Genomic DNA, 17,347 nt, shown 5'->3' with positions numbered 1-17,347 from the left:
TGCTCATATAGTAGGATAAGGAGAGTGCCCCAGAACAAGTTCTAAGGAATTTAAGAGAGGAATTTAAGAGAACAATCTGAGAGATTGTGTTACAGAAACAGGTGTATGTTACTTTTAAGAAGGAAGTGATTGCTGATCGTGGTGGCACACACCTGTAATCCCAGACCAGGGAGTCTGAGGTGCTGAGGCAGAAGGGTCACAAATTTGAGGCCAGCTTTAACAACTTAGAGGCTCTAACCAAATTAATGAGACCCTGTCTCAAAATAAAAAATGAAAAGGGCTATCATACGGCTCAGTGTTAATGTGTCTCTGTGTTCAATCCCCAAAATCCCCCCCAAAAAGGAAGTGCTCCCTGAACATGGGGTACAATGGCACAGACTTTTTTTTTTTAAGGTTAACTAAGGACCTTCAGGGTACTAAGAATATAACCCAGGGGTGCGGTACTCTATGCCACTGAACTACATCCCCAGTCCTTTCTTATGTTTGTTTGTTTGTTTATTTATTTAGGTATCCGGGATTGAACTCGGGGGGCACTCAACCACTGAGCCACATTGCCATCCCTATTTTGTATTTTATTTAGAAACAGGGTCTCACTGAGTTGCTTAGCACCTTGCTTTTGCTGAGGTTGGCTTTGAACTTATGATCCTCCTGCCTCAGCCTCCCAAGCCGTTGGGATTAAAGGTATGCTCCACCATGCCCTGCATGTTTTATTTTGATAAAGGGTTTCTCTAAATTGCTCATGCTGGTCTCAAGCTTGCAGTCCTCCTGCTTCGGTCTTCCGAGTTGCTGGGATTACCGGCATGCACAACCTAGCATGCTTTTAAACTTTGCTATCATCAGTTTTTCTTTTTTTACTTCCCTACTGAAAAAATCTTTGTATCTTGGTTTATTGGCTTTTATTTTTCCATCCCTATCTTTATTATTTCTTATTGCTTTTCTGTGGTCATTGTTGGTGTATTTAATTAGCTGAGGTCCTTAGTTAACCTCTTTATTCATTCACTCATTTATTGGCTCCTTATTCCATTTAACAAACTATATAACTGTGACAATGCTCTATATTTTATTTTATTTCCTTATATTTTGGGGGGGCTAAGGATTGTACCCATGAGCATTTTACTGCTGCACTATATCCCAGCCCTTTTTATTTTTTATTTAGAGACAGGGCTTTGCTACATTATTGAAGCTGACCTTGAATTTGAAATCCTCCTGTCTCAGACCCTGAGTTGCTGGGATTACAGTTGTGCGCCACTGCACCCAGCTTTATGTTTGGTTCTATTTTGTTTTCCATTTATTGCTTAGAGTCTGATTAGCTTTATATTTATTTATTTTTTTCTGATTGGCTTTATTAAGATAATATTAAACATTTGGTCTTCAGTCCTATCTAAAAAAATTTTTTTTTTGGCACTTGGGATTGAACTCAGGGCTTCTTAACCATTGAACAACATTCCCAATATCCCCTTTTTAAAAAAACTTTTATAATAATTTTGAGACATGGTGGGGGTGTGGGGCCTCAGTTTTAGAGCATTTTCCTAGGACAGGTGAGGCCTGGGTTTGATCCTCAGCATCACACAAAACAAATAAATAAATTAAAGGTTAATTAAAAACAAAATTTTTTGAAACAGGATTTCAGTAAGTTACTTAGGGCTTTGCTAAAATTCTGAAGCTTACCTCAAATTTTTTTTTAATATTTTTTTAGTTGTCATTGGACACAATACCTTTATTTTTACTTGTTTTTATTTTTATGTGGTGCTGAGGATTGAACCCAGCACCTCGCATGTGGTAGGCAAGCGCTCTACTGCTAAGCCACAACTTAGCCCTTACCTCAAATTTCTAATCCTCCTGAGTAGGCAGGATTATAGTTGTTCACCACAATGCCTAGCTTCTAAAATTTTATAAAACTTTCCTGTGGAGTGCTAAGCATTTTGTGGACATAAACCCCATTAGTTCTAGCATTTTTAAAAATACCCTTATTTTATTTATTTATTTTTATGTGGTGCTGAAGATCCATCCCAGTGCTTCACACATGCTAGGTAAGCACTCTACCACTGAGCTACAGCCTCACTTCCCTAGTATTTTTTTTAAAAAATAGCATATTGAGGTGCTATTAATAATACTTCACACAAAATTAACCATTTTAAAGTGAACCATTCAGGGGCATTTGTTTAATTCTAAATGTTTTACAGTCACTCCCTATTGTTTGAAGACATTTCCATCACTGCAAAGTAAAAACCTTTGAAATAGGGCAGTTTCTCTCTCTCTCTTTTTTTTTTTTTTAGAGTGGGAGAGAGAGAGAGAGAGAGAGAGAGAGAATTTTTTAATATTTATTTTTTAGTTCTCGGTGGACACAACATCTTTGTATGTATGTGGTGCTGAGGATCGAACCCGGGCCGTACGCACACCAGGCGAGCGCGCTACCACTTGAGCCACATCCCCAGCCCAAGCAGTTTCTCTTTATTGCCCTCTTCCACTAGTCCCTGACAATGACCAGCCTTCATTTTGTCTCTGTGGATTTACCTGTTCTGGATATTTCGTATACGTGAAATCGTAATATTATGATTTTTGTGTTTGGAACTTTGACTTAGCATAATGTTTTGGAGGTGTATTTATCCACATTGGAGTATATATCAGTATTTTGTTACTTTTGATGGCTGAATAATATTCCATTTAGTGTATGTGTCATAATTTGTTTATCCACATACCTGTTAATGGACATTTGGATTTTTTTCACATCTCTTATAAGTTATGTTGTTCTGAACATGCATATATATGGACTTATATTCAATTATTTTGGGTATATACTGGAGTGGAACTACAAAGTTCTATGGTAATATATGTTATTGATGTTATTGCTAAGATTCTTCCTAAATTGGAGATCAAAGTTAACATCTGCAGCTTCCATAGAGTGTGTGATTTGAGAATTGTTGGGTGAACTTAGACTGGGACTCTGAATCTCATTTTTTAACTTTTTAAGGAACTAAGTTCTAACATTGGATTTTATTATTTGCATTTTACTGATGGGATAATTGAAGCATTGCATCTGCATGGTTTTAACTTCCTATCATCTTCAGAGTAAGCTAGTGATGGAATTAGGAATTTAAACTCTTAATCATGTTCTTTGTTTAAGGTGACCCATATAAAGCCATGTTGCATTTATATGAAGCTGTTTGAAATGGGCTTCCTATATTTTATAATCTCTTGAAGGGGTATTGTTCAGGTGGTGTTAAGCAGATGTTCTTCCACAAAGAACAGGACAAGAGGGAATATATTTTAATTGCAACAGAAGGAATATAGATTGCATGTTAGAAAGAACTTCCTGGGGCTGGGGTTGTGGCTCAGGGTAGAGCGCTTGCCTCACATGTGCAAAGCCTTGGGTTCGATCCTCAGCACCACATAAAAATAAATTAAAAAAAAAAAAAAAAAGAACTTTCTACAAGATACTGGAATGTTACCAAGAGTGATTGTGAAATATCTTCCCTAAAGACTTAGTAACCATCTTTTTGGTATGATGTAGGTGTGAGCTTGTTTAGAAGTGATGGAGATGACAAAGATGACTAAGGTCGCTGGTAGCCCCAGGACATAATTGATGGTTAACCAAAACAATATCCTTGGCATTTTATTTTATATTTATATTTTGGCACTGATGATTGAACCCAGGGGCACTTAATCACAGAACCACATCTCTAGTCCCTCCCTCCTTTTAAATATTTTTTTTTTTAGATGTTGATGGACTTTTATTTTATTCATTTATTTATATGTGGTGCTGAGAATGGAACCCAGGGCCTCACACATGTCAGGCAAGTACTGTACCACAGCCACATCCCCAGCCCTAGTCCCTTTTTTAATTTTTATTTTGAGGCAAGTTCTTGCTAAGTTGCTTAGTGCCTCACTAAGTTACTGTGGCTGGTCTCAGAACTTGTGATCCTCCTGCCTCATCCTCTTGAGTTGTTGAGATTACATGTGTTGCCACTGGGCCTAGCTCCCTGGCATTTTTTTTTCTTTTGAGGTACTGGAGATTGAACTCAGGGGCACTCAACCACTGAGACACATCTCCAGCCTTATTTTGTATTTTATTTAGTGACAGGGTCTCACTGAGTTGCTTAGCACCTTGCTTTTTGAGGCTGGCTTGAACTCACAATCCTCCTGCCTTAGTCTTCTGAGTTTCTGGGATTACAGGTGTGTGCCACTGCACCTGGCTTTTTTTTTTTTTTTTTTTTTTTTTAAGTTTATTTTGGGCTCACACTTTCAGAGGTTCAGTCCACATTTTTTTTTAATATTTATTTTTTAGTTTTCAGTGGACACAACATCTTTATTTTATTTATTTTTTATATGGTGCTGAGGATCGAACCCAGCGCCCCGCGCATGCCAGGCGAGCGCGTTACCACTTGAGCCACATCCCCAGCCCAGTCCACATTTTTTTTTAAACTTAATTTTTTTTAAGAGAGAGAGAGAATTTTTAATATTTATTTATTTATTTATTTGGCGGACATAACATCTTTGTATGTGGTGCTGAGGATCTAACCTGGGCCACACGCATGCCAGGCGAGCACGCTACCGCTTGAGGCACATCCCCAGCCCTAGTTCACATTTTTTAAAAAAATATTTTTTTAGATGTTGATGGACCTTTATTTTATTCATTTATTTATATGTGGTGCTGAGAATTGAACCCAGTGCCTCACACATGCTAGGCAAGTGCTCTACAACTGAGCCACAACCCCAGCCTTATTTTTATTAACCTTAAATGAGACTTTTCTTGGTTGTGTGATGTGTTGTTGTTTATCCTAAACCACAGGAATCAAAACCAAAGCCTGCATCTTCCATAGAGTATTTGCTTTGATTACTGACTGAGTTTAGATGGGGATAGAGAATATCTTTCCTAAAAAGTTGCTTTGGTCTCTGATTATACATGCAGAAACGGTAACACATTAGCAGTAATAGACCAAGGTAATAGGTTCTTTATATTTTTAATTTTTGTGGAATAAGGATTGAACCCAGGGCTTTGTCCCTGCTAAGCAAGTGCTCTATCCTCAGCCCTCTTTATTTATTTATTTTTAAATTTTGAGACAGGCTCTCACTAAATCATCTAGGCTAACCTCAAATTTTGCAATCCTTTTGCCTCATCCTCTCAAGTATCTGGGATTACAGGTGTTGCTGCATCCTGTCCAGTAATGGATTCTTTATGACTAGTTTAGACAAATTCCAGGTTAAAGCTGCTTAGGTGAAGGTGCAAATAATATATGTGTTTTTGATTTGTGCTCTTTAGTGAAAGAAAGGCCCAGATGATAGGCATATGAACATTAGTTTCTGTTATAGAATGTGAACATAAAAATACTTTTTAAATACAGAATTAAATCGCTTGTTTAAATACTCAGTTCAGGAAATGCCAGTGTTAAGGTACTCAGAACAACATAACTTATCTACCTCACACTTAATACCTATAGTAAGGTATTTCATAGAACAACTCTTGTCTGTTATCAAAATCATGTTTTGGGGTCTGTGGGTGGGTGACCTGGGAGGGTGCTATTATGGTCTGAATGTTTATGTTGGGTCAGAATTCATGTTGATATCCTGGCCCAGAAGGTGGTGGTATTAGGACGTGTGGCCTTTGGGAGATTATTAGGTCATGGGATGGATCATTGAACCCAGGTTGACTTATCACTGAGCTGCATCCCCAGCCCTTTTTGTTTTTTTGTTTTGAGACAGTGTCTTGCTAAGTTACGTGGGGCCTGAAGTTGCTGAGGCCGGTTTTGAACTTGTTATCCTCTTGTCTCAGTCTTCTGAGTCACTGGGATTACAAGTGTAGGCTCCCATGCCTAGCATCCCCAGCCCTTTTAAAAAAATGTTCTTATTTTTAATTTTGAGGTGGTCTTGCTAAGTTGCCCATACTGGCCTTTAACTTGTTATTTTCCTGCCCCAACCTCTGGAGTCTGGAGTAGGTGAGATTACAGTTCTACCATGGTGGAGAATAATTTTTGAATACTTACTATGTATAAGATTTTATTCTGGGCTGGGGATGTGGCTCAAGTGGTAGCGCGCTCGCCTGGCATGCGTGCGGCCCGGGTTCGATTCTCAGCACCACGTACAAACAAGGATGTTGTGTCCGCCGATAACTAAAAAATAAATATCAAAAAAATTTCTCTCTCTCTCTCTCTCTCTCTCTCTCTCTCCTCTCTCACTCTCTCTTTTTTTTTTAAAAGATTTTATTCTCCATGTACTGACACAAGCTTACCAAGTAAATAGTGATATCTGTATTGTAAAGGATAAGAAAAAGTGAAATAGTCTTTATTGTCAAAAATTAGACTACAACTAGAGAATGGCAGAACAGAGATGGAGAAAGCACAGTCTTCTGTTTCACCCAGTGTTTCTGCAAACTATTCCTTGGAGGTACCCAAGAAAGTTAAGGAAATGGCTATGAGAGTTAAGGAAAAGCTTTGGATCTCCCACTCTGTTTAAAATTTTGAGTATCTCATCTTTGACCTGTTTTATATTTTAGTGTTTTTTTACATAATATTTTATTTGAAAAAAGAATTTTGCTTCTGTTTTTAAAAGGAAACATGGAAGACCATTAATCTAGGGAATCATAAAATAAACAATATGAACATTGAAAAGCTGTCTAAATTATGTAACTACCAGGCTAAATTACAATTTAGAGATTGAAAAGATGGCCAGATTGAGTCAAAGTTTGAAGTGACATGATTTCACGGCCGTACATTCAGTGCTGTTCTTAGGAAATTTGGTATTATGGGAATAGATTGAATTCTAGCCTAGCCCTGGGGTGGCTGTGTGATCTGGGAATACTTGTCTAAACTTGGAGGCCAAAAATAAATGTATAATGGGTATATACCCACCTTTGAAAAAAATTTTTTTTCCCCTTGGTATTGGGGATTGAACCCAGGGGCCCTGTTTCACTGAACTACATCTTCCACCCCATTTGTTTTTTCTTTTGAAGCACTGTCTTGCTAAGTTTCTCAAGGTGAAATTGAACTTGTGATTCTTCTGCCTCAGCTTCTTGAGTTGTTGGGATTACTGTGTCTGGTGATAAACCCACCTTTTAGGAATGGTTATAAGGGTCAGAAATAACAGGTTCCTGGTTCAGAGTAATCACCTCCAGTACCAGCTATTGGTAAAATGTTGATAATGTTATTGCTGGCAATTTTAAAGGTACATCAACAATTCCCTTTCAAATGCCTAAAAGCTTCTACCATACATACCAAGAGTAGAAAGTCCTTGCTGAGCATGGTGGTGTGTGCCTGTCCTGTAATCCTGGTTTCTTGGTGGGAGGCTGAGAGGCAAGAGGATTGTAAGTTTTTTTTTTTTTTAATAGATTTTATTTATTTTTTTTTTTTAAAGAGAGAGTGAGGGGAGAGAGAGAGAGAGAGAGAGAGAGAGAGAGAGAATTTTTTAATATTTATTTTTTAGTTTTCGGCAGACACAACATCTTTGTTTGTATGTGGTGCTGAGGTTCGAACCCGGGCCGCACGCATGCCAGGCGAGCACGCTACCGCTTGAGCCACATCCCCAGCCCAGGATTGTAAGTTTAAAACCAGCCTAGGGAGACCCTGTCTCAGCATAAAAATAAAAAAAATAAAAAAGGGCGAGTCAGGGGCTGAGGTTGTGCTTCAGCTATAGAGCGCTCGCCTAGCATGTTCAGGGCTCTGGGTTGGATCCTCAGCACCACATAAAAATAAATAAATAAAATAGAGGTATTGTGTACCAAAACAAATAGAAAACAAAAAAACAATTTAAAAAAAAAGGGGGCAAGTCAAAGATAGAGTACTTTTCCAGCATGTGCAAGTCCCCAGTATATCAACAACAAAATGCAGTTCTTTACCTACTATATATACCTTATGGGTGGTGCCTAATGTGTTTTTTTTTTTTAATAGAGAATTTTTTAATATTTATTTTCTAGTTTTCAGCGGACACAACATCTTTGTATGTGGTGCTGAGGATCGAACCCGGGCCGCACGCATGCCAGGCGAGCACGCTACCGCTTGAGCCACATCCCCAGCCCTAATGTGTTTGTTTTTTGATAGTTAATTTTTTTTTTTTTTTAATACTGGAGATTGAACTCAGGGATATTTAACTACTGAGCTACATCCCCAGCCCTATTTTGTATTTTATTTAGAGATAGGGTCTCACTGAGTTGCTTAGCGCCTCGTTTTTGCTGAGGCTGGTTTTGAACTCGTGATCCTCTGGTCAGCCTCCTGAGCCACAAGCATGCACTACCATGCCCAGATTGATAGTTAACTTTTTATTTATTTGAGACAGAATCTTGCTAAATTGATCAGCTTGTCCTGTGATCCAACCTGTGATCCTCCTGCTTCAGGATCTCAACTAGTTGAGTTCATAAGTGTATGCCACTGGGCCTCTTCATTTAAAATTTTTTTGGTACTGGTGATTGAACCCAGGGGAGCTCTACCACTGGCTCTACCACTGAGATACATTGCTGGTTCTCTTAAATTTCTTTTCTTTTCTTTTTTTTTTTTTTTTTTAAGTTTTTTGTTGGACACATACCTTTAATTTATTTTTATGTGGTCCTGAGGATTGAACCCAGCACCTTGCACATGCTAGGCTAGCGGTCTACCGCTGAACCACAACCCCAGCCCCTTAAATTTCTTTTATTTTGAAACAGGGTTGTGCTGAGTTGCTGAGGGTCTTGCTAAATTGCTGAGGCTTGCCTTCTGAATACCTGGGGTTACAGGGGTGTTGTACTGTATCCAGCTTCAGATTATCTTTAAATTGCTATTTTTATTTTTATTTTTTCAAATACTGGGAACCCAGGGGTGCTTTGTGACTCAGCTACTTCCCCAACCCTTTTCAGTTTTTTTATTTTGAGACAGGGTATGCTAAACTCACAGAGGCTGGCCTCAAACTTCCTGTCCTCCTGACTGAATTTCTTGATTTGGGACTACAGACTTGAGCCACCATAGAGGAAATGAATTATTATTTTTTTTTCCCCCATGGATGCAGCTTTTATTGATGAATGAGAAAACTTGAATTTCATTTTTATTGGACTTAAAAAAAGAAGCAGCCCTGGAAAGGACCTGTTTTTCTTTTCTTTCTTTTTTTTTTTTTTGTCTCAGAGCTGTCCTTAGTTAGTCTTGTAATTATTAGGCAAGTGATTTCAAGATTTTGTGTTTAAATGATGTCTAAGTCACATTTAATTCTAGCATATTCATGATATAACCAAAAAAGTTAAAGAATTTTCATTGCCAGAGTTTCAAAAAATTACAGCATTGTTTTTGGGGAAGGGAGTTTATGCTGACTTGACTGGTAGGCCTATGTGCATACTTATTGAGTATGTCTAGAGCAGCATTTTGTGTAAAAGGATCTTGGGAACCTCATGCCCTGGAATCAAGAGGGGAAATTTGTTATTTATAAACTTAAACTATCAGCAGAATTGAAACTAGAATAATTGTAAGGAAACTAATGTGAGAGATTTGCTTTTGGGAGGATAGATTGATTTTTTTTTTAATATTTATTTTTTAGTTGTAGTTGGACACAATATCTTTCTTTATTTTTTATGTGGTGTTGGGGATCAAACCCAGGGCCTCGCCTGTGCTATGCGAGTGCTCTACCACTGAGCCACAACCCTAGCCCAATAGATTGATTTTTAACTATAATATTGTACTTCCATAAGGGTAACACTACCTGTAATCTCAGAGATGCCAAAGGCTAAAGCAGGAGAATCCTAAGATTTAGGTAATCCTCCACAAGTTAGTGAGACCCTGTTTCAAAATAAAAAAAATCTGGGGTAAAGTGCCCTCTTAGGATTTTTTTTTTTTTTTGGCAAGGGCGCTGCATATGTTACGAAAGCGCTCTACCATGAAACTGCTACATCTCCAGCCCCTACTTGTAATTTAATGCTGAAATCATTTAAGATTAATTCCTTTGTGGTTCTACAGGGTAGTTCTATGGCACAGAGTGGGGATGGGCTCCTTCAGGAGACCTTCCATTTTTGCAGATCTCTTTACAGTGCTACTTCCATATTGCACACACTGTCTTTTTCTGACTGACTCAGCTGTCCTACATCAGCTTGGTAAACATTTGCTAGGTTTGCTCCAGCCTGAAAGAATCCTGTACTAGCCTCTCGTCTGGTGCTTAGAAAAGGTTAAAAAAATTTTTTTGAAGCTATGATTTAGTTATAATTAGTGAAAAAGGAGCTGAGCATAGGGGCACACACATGTGATCCCAGTGGCTCTGGAGGCTGAGGCAGGAGGATCAAAAGTTCCAGGCCACCCTTAGCAACTTAATAAGTCTCTGTGTCAAAATAAATAATAAAAAGGGCTGAGGATGTAGCTTAGTGTTAAAGCCCTCCTGGGCTCAATTCCCAGTACTAATAAAGGAAGAAAAAAGAAAAAAAAAAAAAGTAGGCAACAGGGTAATATGAGTTTATTGTGATTCTATTTTGAGGTTTTGTTTGTTTGTTTTGGGAGATGGAATCCAGGGGTGTTTTATCACTGAGCTATATCCCCAGCCATTGATAATTTTTTGAGACAGGGTCTAAGTTGCTGAAGCTGGTCTGGAATTTGCAATCCTCCTGCCTAAATCTCTGGAGTCACCGGGCTTATGGGGATGCACCAGCATTGTATCTAAGTTTTTGTGTGAACATTAGTTTTCGTTTTTCTGAGATGAATCTTCTGAGTGCAATTGTTGGGTCATGTGGTAGGTGTTACTTTTTCCAATTAAAATAATTAAATTAAAGGCAAAAAGTAGTTCCTTTTTGGAGTGTTCATTCTCTATATTCTTGGTGCATTTAACTTATTTACCTTGATTTCTATGTTTTTCATTAGCATCAAAGTAATAATGTCACTGGAACCAAATGTCCTGGTTGCCTACTGCTCCAGTATGAGTACCAGTATTTGGGAGAGGAATGTTGGTAGGAACGAATCAGGTTTATTTATGGCCAGGTCAAAAGAAGGTAAAGGCGGGGCTGGGGCTGGGGCTCAGGCTCAGCGGTAGAGCGCTTAACCTGGCATGCATGAGGCACTGGGTTTGATTCTCAGCACCACATTAAAAAAATAAAATAAAATTTATTGTGTCCACCTACAATTAAAACAAATATTAAAAAAATAATAAAGGGTCTAACTTTCAAAGCTCTGCCCTTTTAAATCAAGGGATGGGAGGGTTTTTGTGGGGTGGGAATGTGGACTTGAGGCTGCAGACTGAGTGGGGCCTTTGTCAGCCAGCAAGTGTATCTCCTCTAGAACATCACATAGGATTTTGAGTTCCTTTGGCTAGTTACTAAGGGAGGGTGTTAAAAAGGACTTTTGGGTTCTCTGAACCTGGGTTCAATCCCAGGGGCTTCCACATGCTCAGCAAGCAATCTACTGCTAAACTATGTCCCCAGCCTTTTTAAAAATTTCATCTTGAGACAGGATGTTTCAACTCAGATATGTCAGAGAGACTTTTTCTGCTCACCCTAGGTTGACTTTTTTTGTATTTTCATTTTCCTTCCTAGCATGTATAAATATTTGAAAGTATTATTAATATTTATTGTTATATAGCAATATTTATTATAATTTATTGTTATAGATCAGTGGTCACATAAGCTTCTGAGGGCAGAAATTTTGTTATTCCCTCAGTGCCTAGAACAATTTGAGTTCATAATATGTACTCAATAAACATCCATTGGCTGGCTGTCATTACTCTTGTGGTTTGTATAGTTCCCCTCCTGAGTTTTTTTTTTTTAATAAATAAATAAATGTGTGTGTGTATGTGTGTGTGTGTGTGTGTGTATATATTCGTACACAAAAAACACATATATACGTACATATATGTATGTAGTTGTTAGTGAACCTTCTTTTTTTTTTTTTAAATATTCATTTTTTAGTTTTAGGTGGACACAATATCTTTATTTTACTTTTTTGTGGTGCTGAGGATCCAACACAGTGCCCCATACATGCCAGGCGAGTGCGCTACTACTTGAGCCACATCCCCAGCCTGAACCTTTATTTTTTAAATTTATTTATATGTGGTGCTGAGGATAGAACTTAGTGTCTCACACATGTCAGGCAAGTGCTCTACCACTGAGCCATAACCCCAGCCCCTGAGTGTTTTTATTATTTTTTATTTTTTTAGTATTCTTATGTGGAAAGTTGGGGAAATGGAATCTAGGTTCTTAAATTCAGTATTTTATTTTGACTGGCTGAGAAATGTGATTGGCAGAGTAGAGGGGCATGTGAACCTTTTAGCATAATTCTGCATTTAAAAATTTGACTTCTCCTTTTCCTGAATCCTTGAGGGAAATTTTTCCTTTCCCTGTTATAGTCAGCCAAGATCCTGACCTGGGCTGACTCTTAGGACTGGAGACACTGAACACTGCATTGTGCCAAGGACTGGGAATCAAGCTTTGAGACTATCTGAAGGCAAAACTGTATTCAAATCCTGCCTTGATTACTGACTCATCCAGTGAACCTAGGTGAATTTCTTAACCTCTTCTAAACTTTGTTTTTCTTATTTGGCCAGTGAGTAATCCCATCTGTCCTGAAGTTTGTGAGGCTGCCTAGTCTAGGTTTATGTTGTCAAGTTTTTTGTTGTTGTTTTTTAGTTGGTGCTGAGGATCTAACCCAGGGGAGCTTTACCATTGTATCCCCAGCCCTTTTTATTTTATTTATGTATTTATTTTTGGTACCAGGAATTAAATCCAGGGGAACTTAACTACTGAACCACATTCCTACCCCTTTCCATTTTTAATTTTTTTTTTTTTTTTTTGGGTGCCAGGGATTGAACTCAGGGGCATGTGACCATTGAGTCACATCCCCATCCCTATTTTGTGTTTCATTTAGAGACAGGGTCTCACTGAGTTGCTTACTGCGTTGTCGTTGCTGAAGCTGGTTTGGAATTTATGATCCTCCTTCCTCAGCCACTGGGATTATAGGCATGCGCCACCAGGTCCTGCTCATTTTGAATTTTGAGACAGGGTCCCACTAAATTGCTTTTTGGCCTTGCTAAATTGCTGAAGCTGGGCTTGAATTTATGATCCTCTTGCCTCAGACTCCTGAGTCCCTGGGATTACTGGTGTGTGCCACCACACCTGGCTCTTTTATTTTTTTGAGGCAGAGTCTGGCCAAGTTGCTGAGGCTAGCCTTGAACTTGTGATCCTCCTGACTCAGCCTCTGGAGTCAGTGGGATTACAGGCATGCCTGATGTCAAGCTTTTTATAATATTGTTGCTGTAGCTCCAGGGATTTCTAAGAAGAACTGGGGGCAATGTGGTGCTCCAGGGAAGAGATACTCTTTGCCAGAAATTATGCAGAAGACAGAAAGATGTGATCCTTCATGATTTGAAATTAGCTCTACTTCAGCCTCCTAATATTGTTGGTAGATGAGAATATGTTGTTGCCAAAGTCATTAGGCCTGTTTGTCTGAGGCAGCTGGTTTCAGTCCCCATTTCTGGGGTTAAGCTGTTTATATCGCTGTGAAATTCTTCCATCAAAAGCTACTATTTTTTCTTTGCTTGCAAATAGAAAAATCTCTTGCTATTTTTGATTTCTTAAGGATAGACTTCCTGGTCTTATTGATTCTTTATAGATAGCTCCAGGCCAAAAAGTTTGCTTTAATTTCTTTTTGGTTCACTGACTTCCTCTTTGTTCTTCCTTGAGTTTTTAGGAGATTTGTGTTTTCATTGCACTGTTTTCCCCAGAATAATTTCCAGATAAAACTTCATTTCTTTTTTCTTTTTCATTCTGAGGTAAGTAGTGGGAGTAAAGAAAATCGTCAGTCTCAAGTTTGGGTTTTATGGTTTTCTATTTAGAGTTTTGATCACACTTTTTTTTTTTTTTTTTTTTTTTTTATTAAGAGGGGAGAGAGAGAGAATGTTTAATATATATTTTTTAGTTTTTGGCGGATACAACATCTTTGTATGTGGTGCTGAGGTTCGAACCCGGGCCGCACGCATGCCAGGCAAGCGCACTACCGCCTGAGCCACATCCCCAGCCCCACACTTTGTTTTGAGCATAAGCTTTTCTGTGTTTCAGGCATTAGGCGGCATCACTGTGAGTTACTTTAGGAAGCTCTAGTAAGCAGTCTAGCTGAAATCCTGGTGCTTCACCCCCCACCCCCAGCTTTATTCTAATAACAGCAATTAGAATTATTATGTATCTACAAAGTGTTTTATGAAGTTGTTAGCCTATTTGTGATATTCCTACAGAGGTCTGCCTTATAATGAGTTTGTATATAAAAATCACTGGGTGAGAAGGTGAATTTGAGAACAGAAATAAGTTACGTTGCTTGTTTATCATTTTGGTGTGTTTAGGTTGGCAACTTCTCTACCAGGTAATTGGTTCAGCATTACCTGTTAGTGTGAGTTTTTGGATGCAGAACAGTTACATTGGAGTGTTTGTAATTCTGAACATAAATGTTGTTACTCGAGATCCAGGTTCTATTAACTGTTTATAATGGGGCACGGGGCTTTAGTTTCTTTCTTTTCTTTTTGTGTTGAAAATTGAGCCCAGGGGTGCTTTACCACTGAGCAACATCCCTAGTCCTTTTAAAATTCTTTAAAAAAAATTTTTTTTTGTTGTTGTTGTTTTGTTTTTGTGGTGCTGGATATTGAACCCAAGGCCTTGTGCATAGGAGGCAAGCACTCTACCCACTGAGCTATATCCCCAGCCCCCTTTAAAAATTTTTTTTTTATTTTGAGATGCTGGGGCATCAGTGGTAGAGCACTCGCCTAGCATGGGTGAGGCACTGGATTTGCGCCTCAGCATCACATTAAATAAATAAATAAACAAATAAAGTTATAAAAAATATATCTAAAAAAAATCTAGTCCACTTAATTTTTTTTTTTTTTTAAATTTTGAGTTAGGATTTTACTAAGTTGCAGAGGATGGCCTTGAACATGGCATCTTTTTGCCTCAGCCTCCTGAGTTGCTGGGATTATAAGAGTTGCCACCATGCCAGGCAGCTTTGACTGGAGGGATGGAGGGGGTGAACCACCAGGTTTTCAGCTAGATTGGTTACTAGAGCTTCCTAAAGTAACTCACATTGATGCAGCCTAATGCATGAAATACAGAAAAGCTTATGCTCAAAACAAAGTGTGATTAAAACTGGAAACCATAAGAAAAATAGAAAACCATAAGACCCAAACTTGAGGCTTTCTTAAGAACTTCATACTCACAAGTGGGGATGCACACTTCTAATAATCCCAGTGACTTGGGAGGGTGGGGTGGGAGAATTGCAAGTTCAAAACCAGCCTCAGCAATGGCGAGGTGCTAAGCAATTAATTGAGACCCTATCTCTAAATAAAATACAAAAAAGGGCTGAGGATGTGGCTCAGTGGTCATGTGCCCCTGAGTTCAATCCCTGGTACCCCCCCCCCAAAAAAAATCAACCATCAAGGCTTCTTATCTCTTTTTTTTTTTTTTTTTTTTAAAGAGAGAGTGGGGGGGAGAGGGAATTTTTTTAATGTTTATTTTTTAGTTCTCGGCGGACACAACATCTTTGTATGTGGTGCTGAGGATCGAACCCGGGCCGCACGCATGCCAGGCGAGTGCGCTACTGCTTGAGCCACATCCCCAACCCGGCTTCTTACCTCTTAATCTTATCTTTACCCATTAAATTACATTGGTGTTGTATTGACCTACCCCCCCCTACTTTGCCCATTGCAGGATCAGCTTTTTCAGGGAATAAATCAAGATGAAATTTTTATATCTAGCATTCTCAGGTTTGAAATTTTTTTAAAAATATTTACTTTTTTGTTATAGTTGGACGCAATACCTTTATTTATTTATTTTTTATGCGGTACTGAGGATTGAACCCAGGGGCCTCGCATGTGCTAGACGAGCTCTCTACCACTGAGCCACAACCCCAGCCTTCAAGTTTATATCAAACATTCTCAAGTTTGTGTTCTCAGACTATCTATTGCCTCTCTTTTCTAAATATACTGTTTCAAATACAAGGACATTAAAAGTGTTGCTGCCATTTTTTTTCTCTTTTTGTACCCGAGATTGAACTCAGAGGCAGTTAACCACTGATCCACATCCCTAGCCTTTTTTTATTTTTTATTTTATTTTATTTTTTTTTTAGTTAAACAATGCTTTTATTGTTTGAGTACATACATAAATTTATGCCACCAGGGCAGAGGCTGTGGATGACTCATATTTCCAATTTGGGGGAAGGACCCGCTTGGTCTTATAATACCGAGCCAATCGGTGAATTCGGCTCTCTATCAGAATCAGGTGGAATTTAGCATCCTTATCCTTTCTATTCCTCTCAAGATGCTTTCGAACAGCAACTGCTTTCTTAATTAAATGATAGAGATCCTCAGGAAGATCAGGGGCAAGTCCTTTGGACTTCAGGATTCTCAAGATCTTATTGCCAGTCACAAAACGTACTTGTGCAACACTATGTGAGTCCCTCAGTATCACACCGATCTGTGAGGGAGTCAGACCCTTCTTAGCCAGTTTGTAAATCTGCTCCTTCACGTCGTCAGATGTCAACTTCAACCAGGTGGGGACGCTGCGGCGATAGGGCAGAGCCGACTGGGACAGGCCCTTCCCGGGAGCATGCATGCGACCCATGATGGTGGTAGTCAAGGACCAAAAAGGCTTTTTTTTATTTTTTGAGATAGGGTCTTGCTGTGTTGCTTAGGGCCTCACTAAGTTGCTGAGGCTGGCCTTGAACTTGCAACCCTCTTGCCTCAGCCTTCTGAGTTACTAAGGTTACTTGAGTGCACCAAAGAACCTGTCCATCTTTGAGGTCTGTATGTGTATGTATGTGTGTGAGTGTTAAATATATATATTTAATGTTTCCTTCCCATGGTAATGGGAGTTGATGGATTTATTCTTTTATACCCTCTTGCCTGGCTCTCATGTGATTAATGACAAAGTCTAATAGGTGTATAATGATGGTAGAGAATAAGTTGGTAATGGTACAGATTTTTCTCTTTTTTAAAGGTATTTGGTAGAAACTGAATTTATGACCTTGAATCTATTTGTATCATCCTATAACTGACCACATTTTTTCCTCAATGTTGCTGTTTTTGAGAATTTCTGGTTTCTCTCTCCTCTGGCCCCCCCCCCCCCATAACTTTGAATATAAATATATACACATATTCAGCTGTTCTATGTTAGGCACTATGTAGGTATTGGGGCTATTGCAGAAATTGTTTTGTCCTCGTAGAGTTTGCAGTTTAGTAAGAAAGAAAGAGTTTTAACAAGGGATTTCAAATGTGACAAAACCAAAAATAATTTTGAGATACCTGTGGTTACCTAAATTTATTTAATTTTTATATTTTTGATACATTTCAGAGCATTGAGAAGGTTTTTTCTTTTTTTGTTCTTAAGAGTACTAAGGATTAAATCCAGGGGGCATTCTATCACTGTGCTATATCCCCAGTCCTTTTTGTT

At 38.6% G+C, this 17,347-nt stretch overlaps 1 protein-coding gene and 1 pseudogene across 11 annotated transcripts in view; one reads left to right on the top strand and one right to left on the bottom strand.

The window, feature by feature from the left end:
- Ambra1 (autophagy and beclin 1 regulator 1) overlaps window positions 1–17,347 on the top strand; it is a 189,844-nt gene that overhangs the window by 12,538 nt on the left and 159,959 nt on the right. The gene's annotated exons all lie outside the window — the stretch shown is intronic.
- LOC143391615 (small ribosomal subunit protein uS15 pseudogene) lies at window positions 16,020–16,531 on the bottom strand (annotated as a pseudogene).

Source organism: Callospermophilus lateralis, chromosome 2 (assembly GCF_048772815.1).
Source record: "Callospermophilus lateralis isolate mCalLat2 chromosome 2, mCalLat2.hap1, whole genome shotgun sequence".
NCBI classification, from domain to species: Eukaryota; Metazoa; Chordata; class Mammalia; order Rodentia; family Sciuridae; genus Callospermophilus; species Callospermophilus lateralis.
The sequence above is the reverse complement of the archived record's forward strand: the minus strand, read 5'-3'. Positions and strand labels throughout refer to the sequence as shown.